Source organism: Gymnoscopelus microlampas, assembly GCF_963454915.1.
Source record: "Gymnoscopelus microlampas genome assembly, chromosome: 8".
Taxonomy (NCBI): Eukaryota; Metazoa; Chordata; class Actinopteri; order Myctophiformes; family Myctophidae; genus Gymnoscopelus; species Gymnoscopelus microlampas.
This window is the reverse complement of record NC_139945.1, coordinates 56528208-56546330: the sequence shown is the minus strand read 5'-3', so window position 1 is coordinate 56546330 and position 18123 is coordinate 56528208. Positions and strand designations below refer to the sequence as shown.

At 40.9% G+C, this 18123-nt stretch overlaps 1 long non-coding RNA gene across 1 annotated transcript; it reads left to right on the top strand.

Moving 5' to 3' along the window:
- Positions 1 to 12027: 12027 nt before the first annotated feature.
- LOC311050287 lies at positions 12028 to 12889 on the top strand. The gene is made up of 4 exons (XR_014601282.1): positions 12028 to 12158; positions 12268 to 12415; positions 12535 to 12644; positions 12835 to 12889. It is a non-coding gene; the product is annotated as an uncharacterized lncRNA (long non-coding RNA).
- Positions 12890 to 18123: the final 5234 nt, after the last annotated feature.

Genomic DNA, 18123 nt, shown 5'->3' with positions numbered 1-18123 from the left:
TTTAGAACCTTTCAAACCTTTCAAACCTTTCAAACCTTTCAAACCTTTCAAACCTTTCACACCTTTCAAACCTATAACACTAATAACACTATCAATACTCAATACCAGCAACATTCTTAGCGATCCCACACTGTTTCTTCAGGAACAGTACTTTCTAGTGTTATTGTCAATATTTATTCCGCCCGTTTTTTGGCACCTAACTAGTCCTTCATACCTTTAGCTACAAACTCCGTTCCAACTCTTCAACGTTCGGCCAACTCAGGACATGTCGGCTTACATTCAAATTTTTGAAATCATTTGTACTTTTAGAGATATTGCACTTTTTACTTCTAAAAAAAGCCCATTCATTTCAATGGGGAAATTCATACTTTTAGCTAGAAACTCCGTTCCAACTATATAACGTTCAGCCTACTATAATTTGTACTTTTAGAGATATTTCACTTTTTACTGCTAAAACAATCCCATTCATTTCAATGGAGAAATGCTATTTAGCCACAGTGGAGCCTAGCAACTGCTTATTATACCCTAACAACACCAGTTAGAGCCTAGCAACCACCTATTATACCCTAGCAACCACCTATTACACCCTAGCAACCACCGTTTTACCCTAGCAACCACCTTTTGTACCCTAGCAACCGCATATTAGACCATATACACTGCATATTAAACCTTAGCAACCCCCTATTAGACCCTAGCAACCACGTATTACACCCTAGCAACCACCTGTTTACCCTAGCAACCACCCGTTTTACCCCAGCAACCACCTGTTTTACCCTAGCAACCACCTGTTTTACCCTAGCAACCACCTATTTTACCCTAGCAACCGCCTATTAATCCCTAGCAACTGCCTATTAGAACCTAGCTATCACTGTTTTACCCTAAAAAAAATACATTTTACACTATTCAACACTGCCAACACTATAAAAACTTTTAACACTAATACTTTAACACCTTTCAAACCTTTCACACCTTTCAAACCTTTAGAACCTTTCAAACCTTTAGAACCTTTACTTTTAGAACTTTTAGAACCTTTAGAACCTCTCAAACCTTTAGAACCTTTAGAACCTTTCAAACCTTTAGAACCTTTCAAACCTTTAGAACCTTTCAAACCTTTCAAACCTTTCAAACTTTTCAAACCCTTCAAACCCTTTAAACCTTTCAAACCTTTCAAACCTTTCAAACCTATAACACTACTAACACTATCAATACTCAATACCTGCAACATTCTTAGCGATCCCACACTGTTTCTTCAGGAACAGTACTTTCTGGTTATTATTATTATTCCGCCGTTTTTTGGCCCATAACTAGTCCTTCATACTTTTAGCTACAAACTCCGTTCCAACTCTTCAACGTTCGGCCTACTCAGGACATGTCGGCATACATTCAAATTTTTGAGATATTGCACTTTTTACTGCTAAAAAAAGCCCATTCATTTCAATGGGGAAATTCATACTTTTAGCTAGAAACTCCGTTCCAACTCTATAACGTTCAGCCTACTTAGGACATATTGGCTACCATTTGAATTTTTGAAATAATTTGTACTTTTAGAGATATTTCACTTTTTACTGCTAAAAACATCCCATTCATTTCAATGGGGAAATCCTATTTAGCTACAGTGGAGCCTAGCAACTGCTTATTAGACCCTAGCAACACCATATTAGACCATAGCAACCACCTATCATACCCTAGCAACCACCGATTAGACCCTAGCAACCACCGGTTTACCCTAGCAACCACCTGTTTTACCATAATAACCGCATATTAGACCATATAGACTGCATATTAGACCTTAGCAACCCCCTATTGGACCCTAGCAACAGCATATTAGACCCTAGCAACCACCTGTTTTACCATAGCAACCACCTGTTTTACCCTAGCAACCACCTGTTTTACCCTAGCAACCACCAATTAGAACCTAGCAACCGGCTATCAGACCCTAGCAACCACAGTTTTACCCTAGAAAACTACATTTTACACTATTCAACACCGACAAACCTTTAGAACCGTAGACCTTTAAAACCCTTTGAACCTTTAGAACCTTTCGAACCTTTCAAACCTTTCAAACCTTTCAGACCTTTCAGACCTTTCAAACCTTTCAAACCTTTGGAACCTCTTAAACCTTTAGAACCTCTTAAACCTTTAGAACCTTTCAAACCTTTCAAACCTTTCAAACCTTTCAAACCTTTCAAACTTTTAGAACTTTAAACCTTTCAACCCTACTAACAATATCAATACCATCAACATTCTTAGCGATCCCACACTGTTTCTTCAGGAACAGTACTTTCTAGTTTAGGTGTGTTATTGTCTTCCAAGTGGTCTCCTATATGTTTAACTTAATAATAAAATGTACAATGCGTGAATAACATATGAGAGGAAAACAAATAATCGCATCTACAAAAACTCTACAGGTCAAATTACTGTGAAACAAAAATAAGATTGAGAATAAAAGGTATATTGAGATTTGTTTATTTCTACAGTATCTGCATCAAAATGTTGGTGGGACATGTTCCACTAAGACAATACAGCATAACAAAAGGATAATAATAATAAAGCATAGTAAGCTCGGAAGTAATTCTATCTATTCTATCTATATTCTAATAATATATCTGAAAACTCTTGACACAATTACAAAGCAATAATATAGCTGCAAGCAGCGATAATACAGGGCCAGACATGGAAACTAGAGAGAGAGAGAGAGAGAGAGAGAGAGAGAGAGAGAGAGAGAGAGAGAGAGAGAGAGATGGATACTGGAGAGAGAGAGAGAGAGACATGGATACTGGAGAGAGAGAGAGAGAGAGACAGAGATGGAAACTGGAGAGAGAGAGAGAGAGAGAGAGAGAGAGAGAGAGAGAGAGAGAGAGAGAGAGAGAGAGAGAGAGAGAGAGAGAGAGAGAGATGGAAACTGGAGAGAGAGAGAGAGAGAGAGATGGAAACTGGAGAGAGAGAGAGAGAGAGAGAGAGAGAGAGACATGGAAACTGGAGAGAGAGAGAGAGATAGAAACGGAATAGATGAGAGATAGAGAGAGAGAGAGAGAGACATGGAAACGGAATAGATTGATGAGAGAGAGAGAGAGATAGAGAGAGAGCGCCATGGAAACGGAATAGATTGAAGAGAGACATGGAAACGGAATAGATTGATGAGAGAGAGAGATGAAAACAGAATGGATTGATTGGACATCTCAACCTATTGCCATTAACAGGAATCGAACTCTCAACCTTCGGACTAATAGGCTGCAACACTACCTATAGTGCTATAGCTTTGTCCAGGCTGATGTTGTCTGTTGAAGATCATAAACTCTTGCCTTCTGTCATGAACCAAGCCAACACTAAGATCACTCGTTCACAAACCATTTACCAATAGAGAAATTGTATGTCTCCTTGCAACCGAAAACAGTGAAAGCAGCCGATCTACAAGCTCAGAAACACGTTGCTATCTGAAAGGTTTTGAGATTGTAGATCGGCTATTTTCAGAATGAAGTATGTCATGCGTTGAAAAACGTACTCTCAAATATGCATTTCAGGTTATCTTTACCATTTGCACATGTATTCATTGATACAGTCATGTTGTTTGCAATTCAACTTAAATGAAGTCTGCAAGTGAGGCTTGAACTGACGACCTTGAGATTGTGAGGCACTCATTTAAGGGAGACGCCATTGGACCAACAGACAAGGAACTGTGAAAAAGGAGATCACACAGATGATACAGTTTCACGCAAATAGCTGAAAAATCCTGGGTTTAAGTGTTTTTCAAACTGCTCAAAATTGCGGACAATCTAAGGGCGGAGCTTACTGGTCAAAGCGATAGATGTGTTCCTCATGAGTCAAGGCACAAGTGTAAGCAAGTTTCACGACTTTCGGCCAAACGAGGCATGACTTTTGCCTGTTTAAAGTTTGCATTTTCAAAAAATTGCTATAGCGCCCCCCTTTGGCCAATTGGAGTGAGATTGGTTTCAGTGATATTTGGAATGACTCTCTACATTACTGCAACGTTTCAAAGAAATGTGAGTCTTGCATGTATGTGTTAGGGGCAGATGAATAATTTTCATAAAACTGCAATAGTTAAAATCTATGGAATCCTGGGATTTTGGAGCAATCTGCACGAAACGTTTAACACTTGAACTTTGGACCTCTGCCGACATAATGATGGGAGCGGATTTTCCATAAGTGAAAAAATGCAGAAGTTAGGAGCCAATGGCTGTTTTTCATATAATTCAAAATGGTGGGCGATCTAAAGGTCAGAGGTCAAAAGTCAGACCACAAAAGTTGTCGGGCATGAAGAGACGCATGTGTGTATCGAAGTTTCATGGTTGTAGGTCAAACAGGGCATGAGTTGTACCTGTTCAAAGTTGGCACTTTCAATTGAGTGCTATAGCGCCACCCTTTGACGAATGAGTGTGAGAATTATTTCCTGGTAGTTTTTCATGAGCATCTACCATATGGCCGAGTTTCGTAAAAAGCGTATGCACGGTTAAGCCAGAACTGGCAAAAACAAGTATTTCTCAAACTGCTCGAAATTGCGGAAAATCTAAGGGCGGAGCTTAATGGTCAAATCGATACGTGTGTTCCTCATGAGTCAAGGCACATGTGTAAGCAAGTTTCACGACTTTCGGCCAAACGAGGCATGACTTATGCCTGTTTAAAGTCTGCATTTTCAAAAAATTGCTATAGCGCCCCCCTTTGGCCAATTGGAATAAGATTGGTTTCAGTGATATTTGGAATGACCCTGTACATTTCTGCAAAGTTTCAAAGAAATGTGAGTCTGCATGTATGTTTTAGGCGCAGATGAATAATTTTCATAAAACTGCAATAGTTAAAATCTATGGAATCCTAGGATTTTGGAGCAATCTGCACGAAACGTTTAACACTTGAACTTTGGACCTCTGCCGACAACTTCTAGGCGGCGGAATGTCCATAAGTGAAAAAATGCAGAAGTTAGGAGCCAATGACTGTTTTTCATATAATTCAAAATGGTGGGAGATCTAAAGGTCAGAGGTCAAAAGTCAGAGTGTGAAAGTTGTTCAGCATGAGGAGACGCATATGTGTATCCAAGTTTCATGGCTGTAGGTCAAACAGGGCATGAGTTGTACCTGTTCAAAGTTGGCATTTTCAATTGAGTGCTATAGCGCCACCTTTGGACGAAAGATTGTGAGAATTATTTTTTGATCGTTTTTCATGACCATCTACCATATGGCCGAGTTTCGTAAAAAGCGACTGCACGGTTCAGCCAGAACTGCGAAAAGCGGCAGAAGAAGAAGAAGAAGAAGAAGAAGAAGAAGAAGAAGAAGAAGAAGAAGAAGAAAAAGAAGAAGAAGAAGTGACAGAATACTGCCAATAACAAAACAGGTCCAGAGCTGAGCTCTGGCCCTGTAACTACTAAAACAACAGTTCATTTAAACGGTATGTTAAGTTAACTAGGAATGAATCATCATTTTATTCATCCCCATCCTATTGTTCACGCATGCTCATATATGTTATGTGTTTATGACAGTTTAGCTATATTGATAAACAATTGTTTAAAGCAGACTATAATTGATCATCATTTACACGTTGTATGTGCTGATGTTTCTCATCCTCTACAATTGTCTTACTGTTCGTACTAATCAGATTTATCTTTATGTTTGCGCTCATGACATTTTCGGTTGCTTGAAGTAGTAAAACACTTTCCACACTGACCACAAGGAAACAGTTTAAATCCAGTGTGAACAACCTTGTGAACTTCTAAACATTGCGAATGACTAAAAGATTTTCCACACATATCACAATGAAAAGGTTTCTCCCCTGTGTGAATTCTCTGGTGGCTTTTAAGGTGGGCCATTTGAGAGAAGTGTTGTCCACACTGATCACATCCATATGGTTTCTCTCCAGTGTGAATTCTCTGATGGCTTTTAAGGTTTGTCATTTGAGAGAAGTGCTGTCCACACTGATCACATCCATAGGGTTTCTCTCCAGTGTGAATTATCTGGTGCATTTTAAGGTTGGACATTATAGAGAAGTGTTGTCCACACTGATCACATCCATAGGGTTTCTCTCCAGTGTGACTCCTCTTGTGTATTTTAAGTTTGGAGATGTTATGGAAGTGTTTTTACACTGATCACAGCAGTGTTGTTTTTGCTTAGCCAAACTTCTTTGTTCATTCACCTCTGGTAGGACAGGAAAGCCAGACAGGTGATGCAACACTGGATAGGAAACAAAGCCAAAGATCGTTGAGAGGTACTTCATGGACACAACATTGCAAATCGTCGGTGTCCAGCCGGGACCAGCTAACTCCATTTTCAGGTTTTTTTTTTTTTTTTCATAAATCAATGCTATTGAACCCCCTTTACATCTGTGTAAAGTTTTTTTTTATAATAACCTATGAAAAGTATTAAAAAGCGCCTCTGACGAAAACTCCCAACTCCATTGGATCCTCAAACTGTCCGTCAAAACTCCCCCCTCCTCTCATGCTCTCCACTGCTGCATACTATATATACAGGGTTTTTGCCAATTGTCAAATATAAATACTACAGATTTAAAAAAACGTAATTCAGACTTTTTTTTTGACCAATTGTCAGATATAAATTTGGACAGTTTTCACTGTGTAATTTCAGCGTTAAACCAATATGCAGGATGTGACTGAATATCACTCATGTCAGACTGCATTCATGCTTTACCCTCCACCTTTAGCAGAGACTTTAAGTGAACAGTCATTTGCTCTCGGCTCTGGTCACCGTTTTGCGGGGGGGTTTTCACCAACCCAGTGACTGGAAGGTTTAGGCAACACACAACACACGACAGTGTAGTAATAAAATGTTGATGGATAGGTAAATGCAACTATGGTTGTTATTGTTAGTGCAGTAGGCTACAGATTTGATAGGCTACAGATTATATTATTCATGAATGTATTTTTTTTATTGATATGCCATTTATTTATTGTTGGTGTGCCATGATTGCTTTTGTTAAATACATTTAGTATTGAGTATTGAGGCAGAATTGTTTGTTGTACTCAACTGTAGAAGAACAACAGTGGTAACAGTTAGATCCATGGATGTTTCCAATGCATGTTAAAATAAAAGTTGTTTAAGTACAGTATTCAGCTTGATCTATACTTAGTATATGAGGATGGCGCACACCATAAATAGCTGATCTCCAAGCTCACAATGCGTTGTGATGTGTTGTGAGCTTTGAGATTCATTGTCAGCTGTTCTTATCAATGATGGACAAAACCTCCTAACTCCACTCAATGATGGACAAAACCTCCTAACTCCACTTGAGCTGGATTTGGGTAAAGTGGTGATAATATAATGACACATGCAAGTATCTGATAATATATAAAGTCACAATACCAAGTTTGATGAGGCAGTATTGCTTTGTTTTAAAAATATAAGGTTTTCTTCATTTTCTGAAAAAAATATATTTTGTTTTTCATTTCCTGAACAATTACCATTTTGGAGTTAGCTGGTTCTGGCCGGACAGCAGAGAAATAGTCAATGTCCACATTTGTAGAGCATTTTATGAAGAAATACAATCCCTAAACATTTGGTCAAGTAGCTAACTAAGAATCACCTTAAAAACGTAATACAATAGTTTTTAAGTGGTTGCTTAAGACTTAAGTAATACTAAAACCACTTGCATTCTATAGTGCATATGTGGGTGAATAAACTGCGGCAAACTGTGATCTCAATCTAATCAAGGTCAAATTTACAATGAAACAAAATGTAATATTGAAAATTGTACTTGAACTTGTTTTTTTTTTTTTTTACTTGAAAAGGAAAGTGAAAAAAACGGGGGGTGAAAAAGGAAGTAGAGCAACATACCAAGGTCTTTGGGTAATTCCTCCTGTTCAGCAGAAATGTCCCTGGTGGGTTTGAGAGAGTTCATCTTCACCTGAAGTCTGTCTGATCTGATCAGAAACTAAGGAATCCTTGAGGAATTGTGGGGAACTGACAACTACAAAGTCTTCTTATACTATATAGGTGGAACCACTGCTTTGAATGATTGGCCAAAGACAACAATAGAACCATTTATCCACCAATCACAATCTAACATCCTATGCTCCACCCCCCACCCCAGACATGCTCCACACAACCTTTTACAAATACATTACATTTACTGATAATGATGAACTAAAACAAAATAATAATAATAAAAAAACCAAACAATTACAGCGCAGAAGGGAAATCAAAATAACTCAATCAAAGGCAGCGGCAAACAGAATGGTCTTTAAAGGTTTCATGACATTCAGTTTTACAACAAATTAAAAGTATTTCCTTCAAACGTGTATTAAAAGTGTTAACTGAAAAATCCACTCCAGTGATCCATGGCTGGATTTTTCTCTCTGATTTCTAAAGCCTTTTCAACTGCAATGAAAAAATAAATCTTTGTCCCTGTTGAGGGATTTTGAATGTCAATCATCGCCTCTGCTCCGCCCCCGCCCCAAAGGAATGGATAGGGGAGGGGAGGCTCTGAACTGGCATTGAGGGAGTGTTTGTGCACAGTTTTGCAGCGACTGGGCCAACGGTGCCGGAGATTAGCTGTTCACGGACGGACAGAACACACGGACGGACGGACGGACAGACAGACAGGGTGCAAAACATACTCTCTCACCATGCCTTTTGGCCTGGCGGAGACAATAAAGAAGTGGTGGAATTGCATTTAACTTTCCGTTGTTGATTAAAGTGTAATACACATGACATTCAGCTTTTATAAGTATAATGTAAACTACATTCTATCCATTATCTGTATTGGGGACCTCAAATTCTAACCATTATGTATGACCTGCCCACATTTACATGTAAAACAAACAACTCTCTATTCATGTCCCAATGTGTGAATCAGTCTATCTATCCTCCTGCTTGTTATTCAAGTCATTGAGTCATTGATGGGCCAATCAAGTCTGTATAAAATCCTAATTTGCCAACGATTGCTGCACATTCCTTCAGAACAATAGACCCAGATAGAACCAGACATGGTGAAGAAACAACAAATTGCAGGAGATGAAGTTAGCAGATTATTTGTACGGCTGTCGCGCGAACACACAGCACAGGCGCGAGCCGTCGGCGCGCGCACACACACACACACACACAGCCGTCGCGCGAACACACAGCACAGGCGCGAGTTGTCGGCGCACGCACACGCACATCACACACACGGCCGTCGCGCGAACACACAGCATAGGCGCGAGCCGTCGGCGAGCGCGCACACACACAGTTTGATCTGCCGTTGTTTTTTTAAAAGGCTAATAAACAGCTGAGATTTGGCGAAATTGAAAAACGGGCTTCGCAGTTAAGTTCAGATGGTAATGAGGGGGACATCCCTATGTTCCCCAGGTTCTATGTTCCCCCACTAAGGTTAGGGTTAGGGTTAGGTTTAGGTTAGGTCCTATATTCCCCGCTCTCCCTAGGAAAGCGGGGAACATAGGACCCGGGGAAAATAGGTACGGTCCCGTAATGAGCAATGGCTGTGTGCAAAATCAGATGAAGTGCTCCAGCCAGTGAGGAGAAACGGCACACAGACGAACGAACGGCCACAGAGGTTAGTGAAATTACAGGAGGATGGGACACAAAATGCTATGAAAAAAGCATTCATGTGTATTTATTTGATGGGATATTAACTTCTATCAGTAACACATCAAAATGGACATCGACATTGACATTACCAAACATAGATTTTGCGGGTGCATTTCTCCTTTCCGACATGTCGCCTTTCCGACGTTGACGAACCCTATACCCAACCCTAACCCTAACCCTAACCGCACGCGGAAGCCACTAGTCGGAGTGGTGAGATGTCGGAATGGAGAGTGAACACCAGATTTTGCCTGCACTACCACCACGGCCCAAGAAACCATCATGCCAGAAGGAAATGTTTGGAATGGGGGGAGTCTGGTGCAACGCTCAGGTCTTGGACCTGGTAAGACGAAGGAGGAGCCCGGCCAGGAGGCCACCCACAGAGCCTCGGAGAAAAGGTCTGTCGGATTAACGCATGCCTCCCGTTAGCTACTGGGACGTAAGTCGGGGCTTGATCAACCCTGGCTGGGTCACCTGGGCGAGGTTGTATGTTGTATGTTGCGAGACCCGAAACACCCAATGACCCTAGGCTACAACACTGATGATACGTCCCTGGTGCATCCATGTGATGTTTTTCTTTATTTTCAAATTGAGTTTACTCAACATGTTTAAAGTAATTGTCAAGGTTCACATTTGCTTGAAATTGTTTTCATTAAAGTATATTTAAGTAGCAACCTATCTAACTTAGAAGCAGCACAGTCATGATGGCTTATAGAAGTATTCAGTTAAATCAATTAAATCATTTTTAAATTGACACTAACTTTAGTAAGTTAACTTTGTAGCATTGGTATTTATTTAGGCTGTAACACCATTAGGCATTCTCCAAGCCTACCTTTTACTGATTTGTTACACCACAAAACTGTTTGTTTATTGTTCTGCTTAACAGAATAATAATGCAAACCATGATCAGCAATTGTTAATTCATTACTCCAATATCCTCTTGTTTAGAGATTCATTGGTGTTCGGTTAGCTGGTGCAAGATTTAACCTCCCAAATTTAACATAGCATATTTGTGCTAAGTTGTTGGTTGTTGGTTGGTTGGAAATGATGGTTTTGCTAGTACTTCATACTATTTTTATTTTATAGGAATCTGTCCGAGAAGACTCAGGCAATTCTACTTCTGCTTAGTCACCACTCCCACAGACATCCACACCTGTTAGAGTATGTCCAACTGCAAACTACACAACCCCTGAAAAGGTTTGTGAAGATATCCTTCCCAGAATACGTAGTACACACAGACACAGAACTTGAGCACGTCCGAAAACAATACTTTGAGTTGGCGAAGAAGGGTGAAGAGAAAAACTGCGAAATGTCCAAGGACCTCAGATGCCGGCTCATCCGTAACACCATAACCAGTATGATCGCAATCCTGAGGGCAAAGGGGGATGCTGAATCTGACCGATACCCATCAAAACCAGAAGTTACAGCTATGGCAAAAAGGATAGTCCTGTACTATCCCATGCTGCAGGACCTGAACAATAAGACTACACAGGTAAGTGAAATGTATCCAGTTGATGACTAAAGTGTGTGGCATTTTAAGTGGAGTTTAGACTGCTTCACTTTTGTCTTGTACAGGCCACTGTGCATGGACAGCTATTCAAACGATTGCAGAACGTGAGATCCCCCCAAAAGATCTTTCCAGATGGGAGACCTTCAAAGAAGCGCCGTCTGAAGCCAATGATGCCCCGTCTTGAGCAGCCAACTGACACAGAGGAAATCGATTTGAGTGACTCGACCATCATTCTAGACCGCTCCTCAGAGATAAAGTAGAAAAGTTAGTATTGGCAAATGTGCATTCTGCTATGTCTGTTATTAGAGACCCGAAGCATTCAATCTCGTGTGCAGCAACTACTTTACTTTACTAGCCTACTTTGTGTAATCACACAAAGTAGGCTAGTAAAGTAAAGTAGTCATTCATATCAAATGTTATGTATTTATAGGTAGTGAAAGTGATTTATATATTTATGTCATTGTTTGTTAGCTAAAGTTAAAGCTCTACTGTTTATTCAGATATAAATCATTGCTAGTCTCTCCAACTATTTAATAAACAGAACATAACATTTTCAGGTGGGTTGACAATTTCAGGCAATCAAGAGAGTACCCATTTCAGCTTGAATTTTATAGTGTCCTAGCTAAAATGTTGTCTCCTTACTACTGTGTCATCAATTCCTATTTCACGTTTCAATGTTTATTCTCTATCCTGTAGCAGTTCTCTCCTGATTTGATAAAATTGGTATCCCAACCTGAAAATGCTTTATTATGTTTAGTAGAGATGGAGAGACAGGAGAACCCTGTTAATGAACAAACACACTATGATTGTTATTAAAATACAGAGCTATTTGAATGTAATATGTATTTTTGTGTCTTATAGCTAACAAGCCGGCAGACATCGACAGTCCTGATTCCGAGTCCGACAGTCCAGCAACCATGGCCAAGCACTACAAAACCCTACAGGCGTTGTTCAAAAAGAAAAATCCAAGCCACGAGTCTGTTTCTCAGCTCCTGGATTTGGAGTTCAAAGCCAGAAGAGCATTCATCAATGCAGATGCCGTTCGCGAGGAGGACAAATACGACCAAATTACAGAGGCATATCCTTGCTTCAAGGTCATTGGACATGTAAGTGATTGTTGACAAGGCATAATTCAAAACATTTACTAATGTTTTGTTAAGTTCCTCCTCCTAAATGTATTAGAATGTCTGTGTTTATATATTGAATATTTCATAGGTGATGGAGGAACTTCGCCGCATCGTGGACAGGAATAACAGCGACTACATTAATGAACTGAAAGGAAGATAGCACGACTTCTGCCAGAAGGTGCAGTTTTATGGCGTGGCGAAAAAGATGATGAAAGCTCCAATGGGAATGACCAAAAGTAAGCACTTTTTCATCTCTTGGTTGTCCCATATATCGTTTGTTGAATGTAAATCTATTGTAGATCATTGATTGTGCACTTTATCAAAGTATAAAACTAACACATTTTTTCCTCAACAGTTCAACAGGCTCTCATGGTCCTCCGTGCACTGCCATCACTGTTCCCCTCTACGACTGCTGCTCCGAAGATGCTAGGAGACGCGAGTGAGGCTCTGGTGCATGTCTTGGAGGTGAGCTGTGTACAACATTACAGTATAATATTCACCTGTCAAAAGCAACACAATCTGATGTGTTGAACTAGTTATGACTGAAGGTCCTGCATATAACTTAATCAGGATTTAGCTGGCTTAGGTTTAAAAAATGATAATTGAAACAAAGGTGCATTACCTGATACAGCTGTGTGTGTGTTTTGTGTTGAAGGAAAAAGAAGACCCCAATGCGTACTTGAAGAAGCATCCTCTATCCTCTCCTGTGCTGATTGTGTTTGTTAGAGGTTTGGATTGTGTAGTTACCTTGCCATGATGTAACTCCAAAGGTGGGCAAGGAATAAAAAATAATTGGTCCATTGCTTCATTGACTTGACTACATAGTACAGTGAAACAGCTCTCAAAGTTGCTCTTTTAAGAACAAAACCTGGACTGGATCCGCATCTGGATCTTCAAATTGTAAAATAAACTGGAAGTTGACATCTTAATTTCAAAAAGGAAAAACATGGGTTTTGTGATGTTCTATAATGTCTGAATCAGCTGTTAGCGTTTGTTTACGGGCTAAAGAAGAGACTGTTTCATCGTACAATGTGAGTCAATGAGGAGCATATTTTGATGATCAATTTCTAATAAGAATTTTGAATTTCTTATCCACCTTGGAGTTGCATCTTCACAAGGCAACTTCACAACCCTACCTCGTGTTCTTGCCCTTTTGAAGCAATGCCCTATTTGAATGTTAGTATACAGCAAGCACTTTGTACGTGTATTGAGGGACATGACATTAGTCATAATATGTTCAGTAGGCTACAACCTCAATGTTATACAAATTAGACATGCTGTGCAAATTTCTATATTGTTATACAGTATATATGTTTTAATTCAGTACACATTGTGAGCCAAAAAGTATTGAAAACATCTAATGCCAGTGCAATATGTATTGTTTAATGTTGTGAATGACAGACTATTAGCCAGGACTGTTAGTGACCCGATCGTTCACTTTGTGATACAAGCTTTTCACGAAAACTTTTTCACGAAAGCTCGTTAGCCAAGCAAAAAAAAACAATATGGCTGCCATTTTCCAAAATGGCTGCCGGCGAAAGACATGCTATGTGGTTTTTGACCTGGATTGTGATTGGATAATCCAATTTGGATTATTTTGGCATCAGAATATAGTTTTAACTCCCCCCCCCACCCCCTCCCCCCGTTAGCCACCCAAAAAAAACAAAACAATATGGCTGCCATTTTCCAAAATGGCTGCCAGTGAAAGACATTTTATGTGTTTTTTTACCTGGTTTGAAATTATTTTGGCATCAGAATATAGTTTTGACTCCCCCCCGCCCCCTCCCCCCGTTAGCCACGTAAAAACATATATATGACTGCCATTTTCCAAAATGGCTGCCGGCGACAAACTAACACATTAAAAAACAGTACTGTGCTGTTATTGTACAGCACTGTACTTTACTCTACTGTACTGTTCTGTTATTGTACAGTACTGTACTGTACTGTGCTGTGCTGTGCTGTGCTGTACTGTACTGTGCTGTATTGCTATTGTACAGTACTGTACTGTACTGTGCTGTATTGCTATTGTACAGCACTGTACTGTATTGTACTGTACTGTACTGTACTGTACTGTACTGTATTGCTATTGTACAGCACAGTGCTGTACTGTACTGTACTGTCTTGTTGTTGAACAGCACTGTACTATACTGCACTGTACTGTACTGTACTGTACTGTATTGTTATTGAACTGTACTGTACTGTATTGTTGTTGGTTACCAGGTCACGATTTAGTGAAGAATCTAGGCCCTGAAAAATCCATTGGCATCCTTTTCTTTCACACTTTCACTGGATGTGATGTCGTGTCAGCCAGTGGGAAAAGGCAAAAAGACAGCATGGCAAACCCGGCAAGTGTGGCCTGAAGTGTCTCATGTCTTCCAGAAGCTCAGTCAATACCCACCAGTAACAGTGCATGACAAGAACAGCACTGCTGATGGGGTTGATGATGCAAGATTTTACCTGTTTGCATGGAAGCAGAGGTCCTCCTATGATGCCATTCCACCTACAAGGGCATCTCTTGCACATCATGTGAAGCATGCCACTTATCAAGTTGCCCGTGTCTGAAGCCAGTAGGGTTGCAAACATCCAGAACTGGAGAAACGGGACACATGCACGCACAGGGGTTTCGGGTTTCCCGCGGATAAAGTTGCTTTTTTTGTTACTTTATTTCGGTTTTAGGGTTAGGGTTAGGGTTGGGAACAGGCTGACATGCCACACAAACAATGATGCCGTTCCCACCGGAGAAAATCACACACACACACAAGCACGCGTGCGAGCACTGTGCCTGCCCTGTCAACTGAGTGGTCCTAGCGCCCTTCGCATACAGCACACAAACACGCAGCCAGACACACTGCAGTGTGCGCAAACAGAAATATATTTTTTATTTTTCCCTTTACACCAGAGTCCGGGACAAACAAAGTCCCGTACGGGACACGCCCCTTTTGGCTCAAATACGGGGCGTCCCGGCTAATACGGGACTGTTGGCAACCCTAGAAGCCAGGCAACTGTATGTCAAATGCATACAGAGAGCCCTGCTGAGGATGGCGAGCAGAAGATGATATTTGGGAAGTAGCGTGGATGACACTCTACCAATTGCCCAGATTTGTGAACAACTGACAAAATGCCGGTGCAAGACTGAATGTCGTAGATGCAGTGCTACTGCTTTGGCCTTCAGTGCACACAGCTTAGTGCCAGCAAATGTGACGCTTAGAACCATTTGTGATCCGGGGGGGGGGGGGGGGGGGGGGGGTAAAAACTCATATGTTGATACCAAAATAATCAAAATCCAATCACAATCCAGGTCAAAATACACATAAAATGTCTTTCCCCAGCAGCCATTTTGGAAAGTGGCAGCCATATTTTTTATTTGTTTTTGCGTGGCTAACGGGGGAGGGGGCGGGGGGGAGTCAAAACTATATTCTGATGCCAAAACAATCAAAATTGGATAATCCAATCACAATCCAGGTCAAAATACACATAAAATGCCTTCTGAATGAAGCCATTTTGGAAAATGGCAGTCATATTGTTTTTTTTTTCACGTGGCTAACGGGGGGAGGGGGCGGGGGAGTCAACACTATATGTTGATACCAAAATAATCAAAATCCAATCACAATCCAGGTCAAAATACACATACAATGTCTTTCGGAGGCAGCCATTTTGGAAAATGGCAGCCATATTGGATTTTTTGCGTGGCTAACGGGTTTTTCTGCAAAAGTAGGTCCTAGGCATTGTTCATGCCAAATTTGGCGCTTGTATCACAAAGTGAACGATTGTAACATAAAAATGGACTTAACAGCCCTGACTATATAGTGAGGCTTCTGTCCAGTCAATGGTTGGAGGGAAGAGTGAATGGTGCTCCAGTCAGACACTATTGTATGTACTGTGAAGAAGTTGCCATGTGATGCACTGCAAGTGCTGCTGTATAAAATAAATATTTTTGTGATGCAAGACTTGTTTTAATCATTTCAGTCATATTTGAAGTAGGTGATGGGTCTTATATCTAGAACAATATCACTTTTGTAGAGCTTAGAATATACTTGAATTGAAATGAATAGGCTTGCCAAACTGGACAAAATGTCTCATTATGACACCAAATGTATTTCCTAATACTAGTAACAAATGTTTAATTTGAGTATTTCCAGCTAACTTTAAGAAATATTTGATCTATTATAGAACTTAATATCAGTTAATATAGCTCACAATTAGTTTTTTAGTGGATGATAAGTTATGGACTGCATAACTACGAGGCCACCGGCTACGAGCCCCAGGGCAGTGGCTACAGTGAGCTCCCCGCAGCGGCGCTCCGTCCTGTCCGTCTCCCGGAATCAAGTCAACAGCTCCCGCAGTGGGGCTTTGCTCGGTCTGGACTAGGCTAACAGCTCCAGGGAGTAACTTCAGAAGGCTACAGTGGCAAACTTGCAGTGGCCAGCCACCGGCTACGAGCCCCAGGGCAGTGGCTACAGTGAGCTCCCCGCAGCGGCGCTCCGTCCTGTCCGTCTCCCGGAATCAAGTCAACAGCTCCCGCAGTGGGGCTTTGCTCGGTCTGGACTAGGCTAACAGCTCCAGGGAGTAACTTCAGAAGGCTACAGTGGCAAACTTGCAGTGGCCAGCCTTACCGAGCAGTAAGGATGGCTCGCTTTTCTCTTTCAAACTTTTTTTAATAGTTTTAGCTTTGAGTGCTTTTACCTCCTCGGACTGGGGGTCTCCTCCAACGCACCCGTCATCTGGGGTGAGTGTTCCCAGCAAAGGAACCAGCACAACATTTGCACATTCCAAGTGTTTTTTTTTGTTTTAGCTGCTTCTTGCTCTTCGTGTTATAATGTTGTCTGTCACTGCAGACTTCCCAGCTCTCATGCTACTTCAGGACTATGTTCTTTGTCTCAGTCATAGGTGTGTGTCTTCCTATGTAAACAAGGACCCTGTAAGTGCTCTCAGAAAAACATGTTTTATCCTCCTGTTACTTCTGTTGTCTGGCAATGTTGAACTCAACCCTGGTCCTGTCTCACGGACAAATCTCTCACCTCCCGACTTTGCGCACCTATGCAAACCCTTTCAAGAAAAGGGCCTGCATTTTGTGCATCTTAATGTTAGGAGTTTGTGGCCGAAGATCGATGAGATCAGAGCCCTGGTCAAATCAATTAAAGTTGGTGTCTTTTGTCTCACTGAAACCGGGCTCGCTGCTAGTATCAGTGACTCCGAACTAACTATTGATAATTATTCCATTGTACGGAAAGATCGTAATCGTAGTGGCGGTGGTGTGCATACATCAGAGCCGACCTTGACTTCACCATTAGAAAAGACCTTGAGACTAATTTGGCTGAAATTCTAATGATTGACATCCGTCCTCCCCATATATCGCCCATACTCCTGGGTGTATGCTATCGTCCTCCGCAGCAATACTCCTTATATGACCTTTTTGATTAAGTTTTGTCAAAATGTCCTAATTTGCTGACCAGGGAATGCAATTATATTGGTGATTTTAACACAGATGTTGCTAATAATTCCTGTGCCACTTTCAAAGGGCTGGATAGGTTTAGCAGTGCCTTTGGACTCACACAAATGATCCATGAACCCACTCGTATTGATGATTTTTCTTCTCCATAGATTTAATTTTGGTTTCAGACACTGACCTTATATCTCAAAGTGGTGTTTTAACCTATGGCATTAGCGATCACTTTCTTACTTACTGCTCCAGGAGAGCTCAACAAGTCATTTTTAACTCCCATAAGTCAATCACTGCCAGATCCTTTAAGCACTATTTGGTAGCTCAATTTTGCGAGGCTTTACAGAAGCTAGACTACTGGTCCCCAGTTCTTAATTCTGATGACATCAATCAGGCATGGGGTAGTTTCAAAAAGCTTTTTATCTCTGTAATTAACACAGTAGCTCCAACCAGAACAGTCCGAATCAAGCAGCGATCCAATGTATAGTTCACACAAGCACTCTT